The following is a 17,769-nucleotide window of genomic DNA, read 5'->3' on the forward strand; positions in this document are numbered from 1 at the left end:
CTAGTCCTTTTAAAAAGGAAAGTTAACTTCAATGGAATGACCATGATCAGTGGATTCACTTGCAGCGTGAAGGAGACAAATCTTTCCAGTCGAGTTCAACTTAACATACAAATTTAGCGCCATATTAGCTAATAGCAAACTTTCTTGACTGTCCTGAACTTTGTGGAAACGTAGAGCCAAAGAGTCTAAAAAAGAGAAAGTGATCATTTCTTATTAGCTGTGTTGCACCGTCTATTTTTATTTTACCCTCCTCTCTCGGAGTGCTCCACGCTTCGGAATGGTCAACAGACAGTTATGAGGCAGGAGTTGATGGTACAAATAACTGTTAGCTTGCTAAAGCTAGCTAACTTGGAGAGCTATTGTGACTGACTAGCGCTAGCATGTTCCTAGCTGGCTAGATGGTTAGCATTTCATGGTTAGCTCATTAGCTACAGAAGCTCACCAACCAGCCCTGCGAGTAATCCCTACCGTTCGTCACCACGTTTCTAACACCTGGATTGTCTTGAAAGTGTATATGATGACTGAAGTCAAAAACTGTCGCATACACACAGTGATCTCATGGCAGACTAAACTCTTCTTCTGCATAACAATAGAGTCTAGGGAAAGTAAACAGACACAAGTCAATGCTAGAAAAAGCTGAAAAACATCATTGTTTGGTAAACTGTATTTTATAAACCAAACTTATTCTCTGTGTGTAATCTTCAGTGAGAATCTCACAACCCACTGCGATGACTCACCAGCTGTTGTTGCTAAACAGGGAGGTTCAGGTTCTGATACACTCTGCAAGACACTGGGTATGCCTTTTCAGGAAACTGGCAGTGAGACAACTCGTGAAAGGATGTTTTCTTTACTACACCCAGTGTTTGTCAGGTCTGAGGAGGGAAGGTGGGTTATGATGAGGTCAAAGGAGCGCTTGGGTGAATTGTAATTTCTATTTCAGTCTCCTTGAAGGACAGGGTTGTCCATCCTTCGGGGGTCTATGGTCTGTCTCTTACCTTTGACCCAGACTGTGACATGAGAGAGGAAGAGCATCCAAACAGGCCAGGGGGAGAAGAAAGGATATCCCACTTTTGTGATGCATCATTGCAGCATTGTAATAATCATATCTTGATCTTTGCCCACATTTTGCAAATATTCATATAAATAGTTGACTAAAATTTGCAGCCCAAGTTTCCCTCCAAAAAAGGATATCACCTGTCCTTAACATTAAAGTTCTGTATGTTTGTGTCTATCACCATATTCGTCAGTCCACCTGTAACTTACTTCAATGAACAGCAACAAGTAATGATGCCTCTCGAAATGACACAATGCTTGGTAACAAATGATGATCTGGGAATTCCATCAAGAAGCATGAACTTGGCCCATAAACACAATGGAGGGCCAGAGTCAAAGAGTCAGGCACGATGAAAGCCACTTCCTGTCCATTGACCTCTTGCCTTTCCAAGCCTGCCGTGTTATGGAGCGAGATCAAAACAATGCCTTTGTAATCTGATCCTCATTCAGCATCAAACAACCTCTACCAACAAAACAACAAACGATGAGGTAAAAGGGCACAGACATAGTCGGGGAAACGGCCATAACACAATGCCATTGTAACTGTAACAAGAAACACTGGCATTTTGTCTGCTTTCTAAGTTGGGCAGATATTTCTATTTTTTAATTCATTCATTCTTTAAAGATGCCTCTACACAGGATTGATCAGTTTGCAAAAAGTTCAACACAAAATGAACATGGCAGGTAATTATAGTGCAGGAAGGCTTATGATCTTGACAAGAAATGGCAATAAAATGATCAAATATCCTCAACAGTACAAACATGTTGATCTCTCAAACACTTGGGAGAGCCAACAATTAACACAGTCTATCGAGTTTCAATAGCTGAAATTCCTCACAGCACAGGTGCAAACAGTATAACTAAAGTTATTGTGAGTGAAAAACCTCAGGCTCTAAAAAGGATTTCTTTCTTTACATCATCCTGCAAAAAAGTAAAATTTAATATAAGTAGCATTATAAGTTTGTCAGGTGTGTTTGTTGATTTATAGCCCTTTTGATGACAATGAACATGTTGGGACAATTCAGTCTCCACATGGCAAGTCTAGAATAAAAGGAGATGAGATTTTCTCCTGGTGAAAGATTACAATGGTAAAACCCAGCAAGCACTGCCTGAGCGAAGGCGAAGCGATGTCCATTCAGAAAGTCATAAACACAGTATGACTCATCATGACACATAAGGTCGACTTTAGAAAAACATTTTTACAAATCCTCAGTGGCTTCCTTTAGTAAGCAAGCCATTCAGATGTAATGGGAAAGGGTGTGACATAAGAAGAGAAGAACTGAACAATGAGAGCAAAATAATAAGAGCACTGAAAATGCATGGTGTTGAATAGAAGTTTGTTTTTAGCTGCTATCACATAACAACAGGTAGTATTGTCTGCCAGCACACTGTTACTTCTGTGGTGGCACCTTAACCATTACTCTCTGTATCCTCACACAATACAACACAGTGCCAGTATACCCACAAAAATAAGCATCACATATCTCAACAGATTATCTCTTTGTACACAACAACCAACAAACTAGGGTGGTGCCATCTTCCTTTAATACAGTAGCTGCTTTAACATACACTATATTGTTTGGTTAAAGACCCCCATCACTTTAATTGGAAGCATGTTAGGAAGGGATTCCTTGAAGGCCAGTATGAACAAGAGGAATGATTACAGCAAGCAAAACCAGTTTCAGTGTTCATACTGTATGGCCACTATTTTTTTAAGACAGACTTGTAAAATTGTGAACCTATCCTTGCTGATATGGTCATTACATTACAGCTGCCAAGCTACTAAGTTAATTTCTGAGAGACAGAACGTGAAGAATTTGCATACGTCAATGGAAATACGCAAGTGGCCGCAAACTCGCCCAGGGCTTCCTCACGCACGGTCAGCTCACTTATAGCTAATGTCTGAACAGTTAGTACATCGGTTGTTTGGGGCAAATCAGCACTGACTGAACAAATGGTCGACCGGTCAAATTTGCGCGAATGACGTGAGCGAAAATACAATACGATATTCTATGCTTCTACTATAATCTGTCTGGACACACCTTGAGATCTAAGAAAGTACAACAGGTAGTCAGACGATAAGACAGTTTTTAAACAAACCTCCAGGTTAGCCAGAAGAAAATTTAAAAAAATAAAAAAGGCAAACGGAAAAATAATAACCCAAAAGCAAGTCTAAACACAGTTGACAGATCAACTCCCTGGTTCAACTTTTTCCGTACTACTAATGGTAGTTGTGCACAATGCACACAGTCTTCTTGTGCAATGAGGGATTGTACACTTTGTTCACTTTGTTTTACTTCTGACTTACTGACTGATCGTTTATTTCCCCACTGGATTTCATTGTAGTAATGGCATTGTGTCCACAGATCTCAGCAAATACTTTGTTGAGTACAGTTTTACTGTAACTGTAACTGATAGAAATGATGGCCAAAACTATGAAAATGAGACCCAAGGTGTAATAAACAGGAATTATCTTTTTGTTTTCAAAACAGAGAAACACGGATCAGTATAGTAAAAATAAGTTTCTCTATAACTGGTGTTTTATACTGTAGAGATGTGTACACAGTGATGCTTGGACTTTGAATAGCAGGCAAAATGTTTACAGTATAAAGCAGGTTGGATCTTTTTCTTCCCATAAATATGACGGTTGTAATTGTACAGCATCGCTGTCTATGTAATAACCGCTCTTTGAAAACTTTAATCATTGCTGTGCATGAGCACTGAATGATGTTTTATTACTGTTTTTGACCTGGGTTGAATACATACACAGTTAAACACATGCTGCTAAGCAACCGCTCTTAGTTGAACTGAAAAGACGTTAACTGTAGTTATGAACACCTTCTCATTATGATTTTGGCAAAGGGTGACAGCATTAAACACACCCTTGTTGCATGCAAAGCTATTTTTGGTGTGTCATTGTTACTAGTTGTATCTTTATGTACAACCTAAGTGAAAGTGAATATCCTATAAAGTCATATAAAATATGTCAAACTGTGAAGATGTGTGCACATTTTGGAGGAATTTGAATGAAGTTTGCATGTCAGTTAAGAAAATTTAACCTGTCTAGCACCTGAACACAGACATGCTTTCAGAGGTGAAAACAATAAAAGCAGCATTACTTTGAAAGCTGTCAGGTGGGGTAAGGCCCATATCTAAACAATCTGAGGAGAAGCATTTACAAACAGGCCTAAAAGTCCTTAGTGTTATTCTTCTGGGGAGTTTAATGCTTACTTAATAAGCTAATTAATGAGTAAGACACAAAGTAATGACAGTGCCTAAAGTAAACAGTAATGACTTATGTCTCTATGGAAGGGAATTCTGTGCTTTGGGATCGGTGTTGACATGGGTGACTCCCGTCTGGCACGTGTTGTGGGCTTAAGGACATAAACAAACCTGTGTCTGGCTCCGCCCAAGGCTCACATGGACAACTTTCCTGATACAAGAATGCCCCACTAGGTCCAGATAGAGACTGGTCCCATGTATGATCCATCTGAGACCACAAAACACTGGCCCTGTCCTGTTACAGAAACCAAATATACCTCATAGGTATTCTGTGAGAGATTTCTTGTTTGTATTACCTTTTACAAAAATATGATAGAAAAGAAGTGAGAGAGAGGTTGATTACGACTGAGAGGAAAACATACAGTACAACTCTGATCCATCCCGTAGGCCAAAATGGATTTAATGTGCTCTGCTGCTCCTGCTAAAAACTCACTGAAAGAGACAGCCTTTCAGTTTTGACTTTTATTTTTTCTGATCTGTATCAGACCCACAATGAATTAAATGACTACATTTAATGTCATACTGATAAACCCACAGAGAAAAATCATTCGACTGCAGTTCCACACAACTCTACGGAGCGTTTGAGCATCTTTCAGCTCATTGTTTGGATTATGATCAGTCGCACCGCTCTCATTAACCTTATTACCATTACCAGACAGCTATTTTCCAAAAATTGGCTGTGTGTTACCTACCCAGCTATATCACCTTTATAAGGAGATAGTATGTCAACATTGTCAGTTTTTTCTGCTGCCACTTGGGTGGCCAAAAATCAATTAATACTGACAATAATAAAATCATATGAATTATATTTATTCAAAATCCAATCCTTATCAAGAGGGTCAAGACACTGGATGAGCATCTTAAGATAATAGCCCGTCTAGCCCAGTGGATCACTCAGAGATGACGAGTTAATGATACCTGATATGATTGATTTTTTCCTTCTCCTTCTTCCTCTCCCTTTATGATAATGTCAGCCAGCCTTACGGCCGTGCCTTGGTTAAACTTTAAGCATATTTATTTGATACTGTCAAGTAATCAAGGAGTCATTTTACTCCGTGGAACAATGAATGGTGAAACAATATCCACTTTATAGCCCATATGACGGAATGACCTGGTTGGACTTTTGTCATTATGTAAAATATCACCTACTCCCTTATAGACTGTAGATGACCCCATATCAGCAAAGACAATGTGTACCTTAAGATTAGAAAGCACATAACAGAGGTATTAGAGCAACACCCTTCTTTGTTTGTTGAGTTGTTGCTGCAAAGATCCTTCTGTATATCTATCATTTATCATATCTAAAAACTGTATTTGAATTTCAGCTGAAGTACTGCCACCAATTTTGTGTAATTTAGCTGTGATCTGCTGTGTGATACTATAAGTGTGATTCTTGAACTTATTTAGATAAGCAAATGCAATAAGATACAGCTTATCAGACGCAGTTTGATCAGTTCGTTTACTCAGTACTGTGGCCATTTTGATCATGCTTTATGCTGTATTAGATTAGCTACTGTGGAACTGTTTTAATGTTTACAACACTAGGAAGAATTTGTTAAATGCTGTGTTGTGTCCAACTGATAAAAATAGCTCCTGATGTACTACAGACTACTTCATATTGTACTTTTATCTGCAGTAATTTCTCTTTTACAATGCCAAAGAACTTAAGAGGATACTGATACAGTAATGATGATGTGATCAAGACTTATTCATCAACAGATAAAAAGTCACAATGTATAATATAGCAATAAATCTCTGTGTTTATGTTTGTGTGTGGGGGTGTGTGTGAGGGGCTTCTTGTTAACTGTTTTTACAGCTGAGAGCAGCAGAGAGGCCTTTCCACACCTCTTGACATCTGTGTTCTGCCCAGTCACGCTATAGAGGCAGTGCAGTGGTCTCCACCTCCGACTACAGGGCCCTCTAGAGTTGGAATTTCAAATAAAATAATCTCTCTCTCAAACGAGGAATTCGCCACCTGGAAAGTGACACCATGTTGGATAATATTCTTGCAGATATGAAAGTAAAATCATTTTAAGGGCATATGAATAATATGTAACTTAATTGCTTCTTTAATACCTTGACCACAAGCAAACCTAGGCAGCAATAATTAATGAATAATGTCCACATTAGAATGGCATCTTAATGGGCAGTACTCTAAATTGTCACTGTTATAAACATATTAAGGCAAGTGACACTCTTTCTACACAATGCATTTGATAATGTGATTTCCTGGTTTAGCCCAAGGCTGTCCTAAAATTACTGCATTAGTTACATGATAAATTACAATGAGGGATTAATCATTCTGTTGAGCGAGCTGTTGTTTATTTTATCAGGTTGGAAAGAGCAGTCAGAGAGAGAATGAAGAAAAACCAGAAGCAGAGAGAGAGAAAGAGAAGATAGATTTTTCAGGGTGCATGAAGACTGCAAACCTGCTTATAAAAACCTCATGTAAAAGAGTAAATTAAAATGACTATATAAATCAAATTTAACCTGTTTTATTTTTTTTAATTATCTCAGCTCAAAGCTTAATGTGTATGCATGACACCACAAAAGTGGAGAAAAATCACAAAAAGTATAATAAGTGTAATATATGATAATATGTGTCCTTTAAGAGAAACATCTCTGACTACAACATCTCTGTTCTGAAGAAACCACACAGAATGAACCTCAGATAATCTTGTTAAAATCGTCTTGTTTCAAAAAGCTTTACAACCTCTCTGAGTTACATTCTGAACCTTTTAGACTACTATATCAAAAAGACATGGGCCAAAACTACCATTAAGATCAGCTACAGGAAACAGTAGGGATTATCAATCACACAGTGTTATCCAATAAATTTAAATCAGCAGATGAAGAAGAAGGGGAGGAGGGCAGGGGTTTACACTGAGGTCATAGGAACTCACAGGATTTAACTACTTTAAACACTGAGCAAGCAAATGTCATATTTGTGTTGGGCTGAAATTATATTTTGATTACCATTCTTCCTATTTAGAATGAGGGTGTGGGTTATTTACACATTACAGCACATAATGTAGATAATATGCTCTTAGTTGACAAAGACCATTTAATGACCAATTAGTGACGTATTTACCTACGAGGGTGCAGCTTTCACATGCATTATAAAGCATTTGTATTTAGGTAAATGCAGTATTAATTCTTCATGAACATAGTGTTTGATCATGAATTAACATTTGGTAAAAATATACAGAAACAATTCATAATATTAAATTAGTCAGTGTATTTACTTGTGTACAAAAGGAATAGCTCAATAGCTTCAAAAATATACTTCCTGTTTACACTGTAGATATTTGAATCCCTTGCACTCCTGAACTGCATTATTTGGCCATATTTCATGGTATTTATCTTTTTAAACTCAAGTTTGTGTAATTGATTGTGAGCTTGTGTGTGCTGATCTGCCCGAGGCGTTAAGGGGTCATACATTTTTTTTCTTTTTTGTAAAAACTCCTTTCTCACTCAATGCTAGTGGTATCTAGTCTTGCAGATAGTTTTGGCTTTATTTGACCAGGTTTTCAAATAACTGTCTCTAAAAATTATGTCTCGACCCCACAACCATGGAGGTAAATGGCAGCGCACAACATTGACAAATGACATGATTGTGATATGAGGTGATATGATTTACATCGAGCATTGTTGCAGCAACAGTGTCCCCATTACTCTGGATAATCCATAGATCATGCTGTGTTGGGCCAGCTACTGTATAATAAAGTCAAGGAGTGTACAGTATCTTAAATTCACAGTAGTGTTTCTGTGCACATTTGCTTTATTTTTTGCTTGTCAAATCCCGCTGGGCCAACCGTAATTTGCCCTTTTATTACTTCCTCTGCATCGAGACGGGGTGGCTTAAACAAAGCCAGATAAACTGCCACTTCACAAATGTTTATTACCTTCTGAAAAGAATCCTGTGTAAAGCATTTGAATAATCACTTAAAGAGTTGGAGTTCTATTGTAAAATAGAAAAACATTGCAAATGAGTTTGCAAGGTCATGTCTGAGTGTACAGTAAATGTAAAGGAGTTGTAAGTGCCTATGGAAGGAGTGGTTATGTGGCACTAGTAGTGATAAGCTTTGTTTGTGCCAGAGCAAGGCAGACAACAGTGGGAGGATCAAAGGTCTGATGAGACAGACAGAGAGAGAGAGACACACACAAAAATGGAACATTAAGAGGGTGGGTAAGGTGTACAGAGGGCAGCTTATTCAAATCCTCTCTCTCTCTCTCATATATATATATATAGATATAGATAGATATAGATAGATATATAGATATATATAGATAGATATATATATAGATATAGATAGATATAGATAGATATGTAGATATATATATATAGATAGATATATAGATATAGATAGATATATAGATAGATATATCATCCACTATTCTAAAATCTACTCTACTTAGAAATAAAGCTACTCCAGTACCTTCATCCTTGTAGGCTTGATATTCAAGTAATTCTCTGAATGCCAGCAGAGCACAGTACATAGAAAAGTCTTGGCCCATTTCAGTGAACTATTGATATAAGCATACAGTAAAGCAAGCAATGTCATTATAAAGCGAAGTGTGTTCAACCATGCCCCCTGCTGGGCAGAAGACACAGGATGGTCCCAACACCAAATACATTGATTGTTGGTCTTCAAAAACCGGTTGTCCAATAAAAGTTCTGAAATTATCCAGTGATGAAGAGTTTATAATAGTATGCCATGTTTTAATATTGTCACACTATGCATATGATGGCCTGAATAAAGGAAATATTATGTAAATGACAGCTGAGTTATCTGTATTTATCTGTATTTGGCAAAGTGCAAATAATGTGGTTTGCATGAATATTTATTCTTTGTGAATTAGTTCAGTGTTTTTTGTAATTATAGCTAAAAGTAAATCATATAATTAACTGAAAATCACTTTCCTTTTGCTTTTCTTAAAAAAACCAAACCAGTGTTTTTGTCTACTGCTAACTTACAGCTCATGTATTGGTGAAAAGTTCTGAAATATGATATATAAAAAAATGTAAGAACAGAAGATTTCAATCACTGGCTAGGTTGTTGGAAAGATCAACTCTAGAAGATGTACAATAAGAAAACATGACATTGTGAAATGGATAATGTAATTTTTACAGTTTCATATACATTAAAAAAATTAATTGTTCAGCTGCTAAGTGGATGTGAGATTTACATACAATGTATTACAATAGCTGATCATTGAGCAATGATTTCAAAGCATCAGTATACTAAAAATAGGGGGGTTAATGGCATGACAGAAAAACATCTGAGGAGCACTTTACCCAAATATGAATGAAACTATTTCTATCCCAAATATTTCAGATAGTGTACAAATATAAGGTTGATTAGGCTCCATTTAGTCAGAGGAGGAAAAGGTAACGTCATCTTTCATAGATTTTGTCTCACAAACAAATATGTTAGGAAAGTATTAGGAAAGGTGTGAAAATAGTGTATGCAGAAGCTGCTGTGTTTTAAATTTAATTTAAAATAAATAAAAAAAACATTTGTACTTATCAGGGCCTCCAAACTAGTGCAAGTTGCAATACTATACCCTGCATTTTGATTTTAATACATTTTTTACCTTTTAAAATTAAACTTGCATTTGGGCCCATATCAAGAATTTTAGTGTGTAATATTTTGAGTTAGGTGGGAATATTCTGCAAGGTTTGGTGCATTTTCATTCTTGGAAAAGAAAATTGTGAGTCACTAAAATAAGAAAAAAAAAAAAGAGACATTTATGGTATCAAACAACAAATAACACCAAACGTCTTGTCTTAATTGCTTTGAAATGTTTTTCTCTGTACTTTTTTTCCCCCATTCAGACGAATGGAGGAAATTTACCACAAGTTACCTGCCATTTGTCCTCTATCTCCCAAAATATTATATCAAAGAATATGTAACTATTATACTATTTATGTGTGATTATATCTGAATTTAAAAAATGATTAAAAGTAGCATTTACAGTAAAACTGGCCAGTTACAGACTCAAATTGTGATTCATTTCGATTTTAAGACCACATGGACTTTATTTGTTCAGATCTGAAGACAATGTATAAAACTCCATTTTACACTCGGCCGAATTATAATACACTAAATTTTTGCCTTCTATGGTCACAACACAAGTACACTGCATATTTTTGATATCCCAAAGATTCTGCTTTGAAAACCGTTTCAAGACAACTTACTGCATGTAGTAGCAATGTTCCCTGCCAGGAGACAGTCACAACTTATACTAGATTGACTGAAACAACATTAAAACTGTAACCTAGCACACAAGAGCTCCATTCATTTTCTATTGACAGACCAGCTTGTCGCTAATCTTTATTATCACACAGCAAATGAATATTCTCTAGGCAAATACACCTTGATGTTGTTCCCACTGATGTTCTGCGGGCCATTTAATCCAGTACCGGGGTGTTTCCCGGCTGTAGCATGTTGTTCTAACCGAGGTTGTTAAAACCACCACACTGCTGTTAAAAATACATTCCCCAGAGGGCTTGCAGAGATCTTAACATTTAAGCAGGACAGAAAGCTTTAAGTCTCATTTAATGGAAGGTCAATATTAGTGTAAAGTTTGCAGTGTGTCCTTTTCATTTTTACACCTCGAAGAATGTAATTGCAGCGGTGCACTTAAGAATTAATGTTGCGTTATTGTGTTTTCCCACATTCTGGATCCAGTCTAGCGGTCTGAATCCTGAACTGTGGATCATAACGTAGCAAGCGAGAGGCCTGATGGACTGTATATCTCTGGGCTTTGACTGTTCCATGACTCATGAAACCTCTGGCCTGTGGTTGATTTTGTGCATTCACAGATGATACACAGTTTCCTTATCTCAATAGCTAACTTCTAATGTGAACATCCTAGCCGTGTGGCTCTAAGGATAGCAGTGTCAATCACTCCACCACTTTGGTCCAGACTAAAAAATCTAAACAACTATCTCAACAACTGGATTATCATGAAATGTTATACAGACATGCATGATCACCAGAGGATGCATCTGATTGACTTTTCCTCTTGAACCACCAAAAGCTCAATATTTTCTGTTATCTAGTAAAATATTTCAACACCTATACGATGGATTAGAGCATTTTTTTGTAAATATTCATGGTTCCCAGATGATGAATCCTAGTGATCCCCTGACTTTTCCTGTAGCACTGCCATGAAGTTGACATTTGTGGCACTTTGAAGTCTGTGTATACAACTAATTATCAATTATAAATATACAACCACCTTCCTCAGTGTAGCCTTGATATAATTAACCAGGAAAGAGGGCAAAATTCAGGCAATAAAACAAAAATAAATAAAAAGCTATGGACACTGCAGCGGGTGCAACAAGCATTATCAGGCTACATAAATTAAATAACCTGCCATATAGAATCAACAGTAGAATAAAACATCACCAATGCAGACAACACAAAGATATAGGCCTACTGTATAAACAATAAAAACTCCACAGCTGCTGCAGCCCACAAACACACAAATTAAAGCAAAAAGAGAGCCGCACAGATTTTGCACAAGCTGTAGCCTAGTGGACACACGCACATAACGCTACGTTGCCTAGCAACGTTGACGTCATCCTCTGTACAATGAGCTACAACCATCACAATAATCTTGTTGTTGTACTCACCTGTCTGAACGTCATTCTGTGAGACTTGTGCACCGCGAAGTCCTCCACAGTCTGCAATCAAATATAACCAGTCCGCTCAGCCTGCTTGTGCCACTGCGCTCCTCAAAGTTTTCAAACATTTTGTCACAACTGTGACAGAGATTATTGTCAAAAACAGCCGAAAGCCTTAACACACCTCACTGAAGGTAAAAGTGACCGCAGAAGTCACCGCTGGAGGATCCACCACGAGCATTTTAGCATTTATCATGTTAGCCAGACCCCAGCATGCACCTGTTGGTCACGCAACATCGTGGGTGTGTCTGATTTGTTTCAGGTAGTGTGCTCGCCGGGTGGTGCATTCAACCAGTGATTAATTCAGGTAGACGCAACCTTTTTTCTTAATTAAGGTAGATGCAAACTTTTTTCTTGACTGGACTGCAGTAAAGCAGGGGCCAGCCCATAAATGCGAAAGTCTGTGCCTGACTACGTGATAAAGTTACACCATTGGTCGGTCAAGTGTTGGCCGTTTTTCTTTCAAAATGATTTGGCGCGAAAGTTAGTTACGTACCGTAACTCCAGATTCTGAGTAGCAATATCCGGTTTAGGCGCAGTCCATAGACAAGAGCACACATACGTCACTTTCCTGTCTTCAGAACGACCACACCTCCTTTTGGGTGAAAACAAGTGCTGTAAAACTGCCAGCGCCAAATTGAAAAAAACTAGTAGCACCATGCCTAAAAGCTGCTGCCTCCACGTCAAACAAAGCAAGAAAAAACAGTTTACAATTTATTTTAGAATAGTTCTGTGGCTTCAGGCCATCCACAGAGAAGATGAAAATGGTAAACTGTGTGACCCGGCCATTCAATATGTGTACCTCTGTGGCAAACACTTCATCACAGGTTAGTTAATGATGTTCCTGAGCAAATGGCATGTGTGCCGATTGTTCCTGTAGATCGAGGCGAATCAGTAAAGAGTCTTAGTGATGGTGTGAGTACAGTTTTTCTGTGAAAAATATGGCCCTACCATAAAACACATGCTTTTAGAATAGAGTTTGGTTCAACTAGGGTATTTTAACGTTAATATTTAACATAAATTGAGCTGACCTAAGTTCTAATAATGAACCTTGTAGGAAGTGGGGCTAAATCCGACCTGTTTTATACTTCTCAGTTCATAGTAAAAGGTCACTTAATAAGCACAAACAGCTATCAAAATAGAGACAGCGGTCTCTTCGCCACAGCAATGTAATTAATTTACAGTAACTTCACATTGGACAGACTACCAAAATATCATTGATCGGCAACAACATAACACAATTGTTTGCCTGACCGGCCATAGGATTTGGCGCCTGCTATTTAATTGGCAAATACCTCGGAATTTGCATTTACCATCAATCAAATTAGAGAGGCTGCTTTCACCCAAAACGGGACGGGGCTTGATGCAGGGGCAAAGTACCCGGATGCGCCACTCTCATCTATGGGCGCAGCACTCAAGGCTATCGATAGTGGGTTCCTCCCTCACTCGCGCAGCACTAAAGACTCTCCATGCGCCCCAAATAACAATCACTCTGACAAAACACTCCATAGGCTACAGAGTGAGTCATAGAAAAACGAGAGACATCCCTCACATTGAAAGGAATGAAATAGCAGGGACAGTTAGATAATTAGAATGTTTATTATTATAATTTGAATATTCTCTTTCAAATTAATGAGCGAAAAGTACTGTTCTTGCAACTGAATTTATCTTTTTTTTTTTTACTCAAAGGTAGCTTAACCATGTCATGTGATATTCTACTTCAGTACACTTTAAGAACAAATATTACTGGGACCACTACAAAAAATTGCAGATGAACATTCAATCACAATATAGACAATTTGGCCACAATATAGCACATTTGGCTCCTTTCTTCTGCTCCATTCTCACACCGTTTATCATGACTTTTTCATGTGACTTTTGTTTTTATTCTGTAACGGATGCGACTTGAAATGTAGCGAAGTACAATACTTGAGATAAAAAATGTTTTTACTAAAGTAAAAGAAGATTTTTAAAAATACAAGTACACACAAAATTGTTACAGTAACAAGAGTAAATGTAATTCATTCACACCTGCAACTACTGAGTGGATTGCCATGAAATTTGGTACTGATATTCATGATCCTTCAGTGATCCCATAACTTTTTCTCTAGTGCCATCATCAGGCCAAAATTTAAATTTCTCCAATACTTTGGTTTATGACCAAATACTTGCAAAACTAATGACATTCCCATCAGCCTCAGCTGTATCTAGCATTAATTATCAAATGTTAGCATACACTAAACTAACATGGTGAACATGATAAACATTACCTACTAAACATCAACATGCATTGTCACTGTGAGCATGTTAGCATGCTGACCTTAGCATTTAGCTCAAAGTACCGGTTAGGTACAGCCTCACAGAGCCACGTGGCTGTAAACGCATAGTCTTGTTCTGACTCAGCTTACATAATATTAGACAAATCTGTTAGCCTGGCATCGCCAGACTAATTCGCATCTGCCAGAGAAAATAAAACAAGCTCACAGATTCATCTGGTTCCCAGGCTGCAAATCTATCAAAAACATGGCATGATCTGTCAGTGAAAATGCATCATATTTGAGCATGAAGTAAAAGGACAACGCAGTCTCCAGCAAATATTCCTGCATCTGTTACTCTCAAGAGAAGTTGATCAAAATTCTACTTGAGTGACGGCTCATAGTTTTACAAACTCGCTCAGAATGAGTAGCCAGTGTCTCTGTGTGTTTACATTGAGGTTCAGCAGCTCAGATTCAAGGCAAGAGAGGATCTCCCGAGCCCTGTGTTTATACTGTCTGTTTCCTGTATGGCTGTTTGGGAGCCTGTGAGGGAAGAGACACTGCAGTCAGAGACCAGTCAAACATAAACACTGAACAATGGATGATGGACGGAGAAGGACACAGTTTTGGGGTATCTGTGCTGGTGCCATCCGACAACTCAGCAGGATACAATGTCAAAGTTGTCGAACTATTATACATATATACACACAGTGAGGACAAATCGTTACCTCAGATCCTTCCCTCAGACTTATCTAAATGAGCTCTGCCCTTTCCGGGTGAATTATAGTCATTAAGAAATGAGGTGATATCCCTGACAACCATATCTGGAGTGAAAGTGACTTTCATGACACAACTCTTTGACTCTCTGGGGTAATTACACTAAGTTGTATGTTTATGTTAACTAATAGGTCCCATGATGTTTGCCAACTGGCCACAGCTGAAGCAGTGATTTACCAACCGGCACATGAGTTCCTAGTGAGTGCCAGTTGAGTCTTTCAGACTTTGATCAGGCAGCTATCAGGCGAACCTTGCTACACTATCAAAGCACCATCTCTCCTTAGAGAAGGCTTGTCTATCACAACAAGGACCCTGCCTCTGCCTCGCACAACTGGACCCCAGCTTCTGGGTGGTCTCAGGGCTTAGATGCATAATAGCGGTGCCTAGCAGTTCCAAGAAGACGTGGAATACGGCGAGAATGCCTCATTTCAGCCAGATAGGAATCGCCTGATAACCTCGATAGGACTGATAAGGCAAGCTGATGTAAGGCTTGGTTTCTTGAAATGAAGTAAATTAAATGTTTGCAAGGTGGAGACATGTGAACCACAAAAAAATCTTACGTATTACCAAGATTTTAGTGATTTCAAAGGTATAAGTATTAAATCCCACATATTCGTTCTGAGAGGAGGAGCACAGTGGAGCTGTAGGGGGATGTACAAAAACAGCCTTCATTGGGGTGCAGAATGCTGTATTCCTCTCTCTACCGCCACTGTCCCATGTCCCTGACCTGGACCTTGACTCTTTGCAGGAGTGGAGGATAGAGAAGGGGGTGTGGTCTCTTCTTGTCTACCCCATTTCCTGCTTTCCACACCAGCTCTAATTGGAAATTTGGGTGGCCCTGTTTATTTACATGGTTGAAATGCGGCGAGGTTGTATTTATATTTTCATGGCGCGTTCTCAGCAGTGCTGCATTACATAGCCTTCCCCTGAGATCGCTGTGGGAGAGGGAGAGGAGTGTAGAGTAGCCCAATGGTTGAATGTGTGTGTGCAGGAGGGAAGAGTGATGGAGGTTGTATGAGGTCTAATTTCCTTCACTGTGAATCTGCACTTAATGATCTTAAGGTAAGACCTGTGTTGCCTTTATTATTTTAGTTGGATCTATCTGCAGACTAAATCAAAAGGAATAAGATACTACAAAAAAAAAAAATTACAAAATAAAATGCAAATGGAAAATTGAATTTGATTTTGTCATAACCAACATACAAATAACACTTGCCAAAATATTCACAAAATAAGCAAAAAAGATGAAAACCATAACATAAAACCCAGATTCATCCAACATGGGACAAATATTTTAGCTGCAATGAAAAAAATAAACTCATTGCCAAACTGACCTGTACTCTTTTGGACCATCAGAAATCCCATAAGAATTATACATATTTATTTACACTATTCATAGTGCTGAGTCAGTGAAACAACAATTATGCATGTCTTACTTATAAAGTAATAGCAATACAAGTAATAACAGATTTATATGTCACATATACTAGTAATATGTGTTGTGAAATGCAATGTGGCATGCTCTGAAAGTTGTGCTAAAAGGCTAAGGATTAGAAAAAAGAAATATAAAGGATAAGAATTAAAGATAAGAAATTATGAATATATGTAAAAAATGTAAAATGCACAAAAATGCAATTAAAACTGTCAAACTACGTTCAGTGCAAAATGTCCACTGTGTAAGTATGTGTAGAAAATGACTCTATACAAGGCTATAGTTTTAGGAATTACACACTAGCCTAAGACCCTCTAACCTAAAGGTCTCTCAGGTCCCATAAGTGTACATGGACAAAAATTATCCTTAGATGAGCCATGTCAGAGTGGTGGCAGTGTGTGTTTATCTTTCAGACCAGGGCTGCTGAGTGGCGGAAGGCAGAGCTTTCTAGTCCAGCCATGGCTACAGAGAGCCTGGACCTGACTCTGGATAAAGTAAACACATGAGTGCACACACACATGCACACACACACACACATACAATCACACACATACACTCACAGGGCTCTCCTGTCCTCCTCCCTGCCCGTCAGCTGGAGACCACACACCCAGACCACACAGAGTCTGAGAACAGCCCGAGTCACTCTCACGCAACACAGCCCGCGAGCTGTCACTCTGACCACCTCCGTCTCTCCGTCACCACTGGTTCTGCGTGTCACTTGACACACAAAACAAAGCATCTGTGTTTAGAAAGATGGAAAATGAAAGAAGTGGATTCCCAAAACTCATTCTTTTGATATGAAATTGTAAGCAGGAAATCCAGAGAGCATGATTTGATAATGTTAATGAATCCAAATAAATTGAGGAAATAAATAAAAATTTGTGTGTGTGTGTGTGCGCTACATGTGTGGATGTAGGCCTATGTTTGTATGCTGAAGCAGGGGTGTTACAGGGAGTCACGCCCTTGCGCCATTAAGAGTGATCAAAGGGTTTGTGTTTGCACTGATAACTGCAGTCTAACCACCCAAATGTGTGAACATCCTGGTTTCTTTTTGCATGAAGGGAATTCATATTTCCACTCTCTCCAGCTCTTCAAGTACCACAACCAACCAATGATACATCACACCCTGCTGGTCGTTAATTGTACTGCACGTGTATCCATGCACAGTCACTTTTTCTTTGTTGGTAACATCTACTTTGTAGCTTGAAAGTCTTCTCTGTATGTTGTGTTTCTGGAGGAAATCTAGATTACGTTGAAAATGCATCATTTCCTAC

General features: G+C 38.4%; 1 protein-coding gene across 1 annotated transcript in view; it reads right to left on the reverse strand.

Moving 5' to 3' along the window:
* foxf2a (forkhead box F2a) overlaps nt 1-12,520 on the reverse strand; it is a 31,236-nt gene extending 18,716 nt beyond the window's left edge. The window contains exons 1-2 of the transcript XR_006380541.1: nt 12,156-12,520; nt 11,981-12,031 (exon numbers count right to left, since the gene is read on the reverse strand). The gene's annotated coding sequence lies outside the window, so the exon portion shown is untranslated. The remainder of the gene's footprint in view (nt 1-11,980; nt 12,032-12,155) is intronic.
* Between the last annotated feature and the right edge of the window lie 5,249 nt (nt 12,521-17,769).

Source organism: Siniperca chuatsi, linkage group LG13, assembly GCF_020085105.1.
Source record: "Siniperca chuatsi isolate FFG_IHB_CAS linkage group LG13, ASM2008510v1, whole genome shotgun sequence".
In the NCBI taxonomy this organism is placed as follows: Eukaryota; Metazoa; Chordata; class Actinopteri; order Centrarchiformes; family Sinipercidae; genus Siniperca; species Siniperca chuatsi.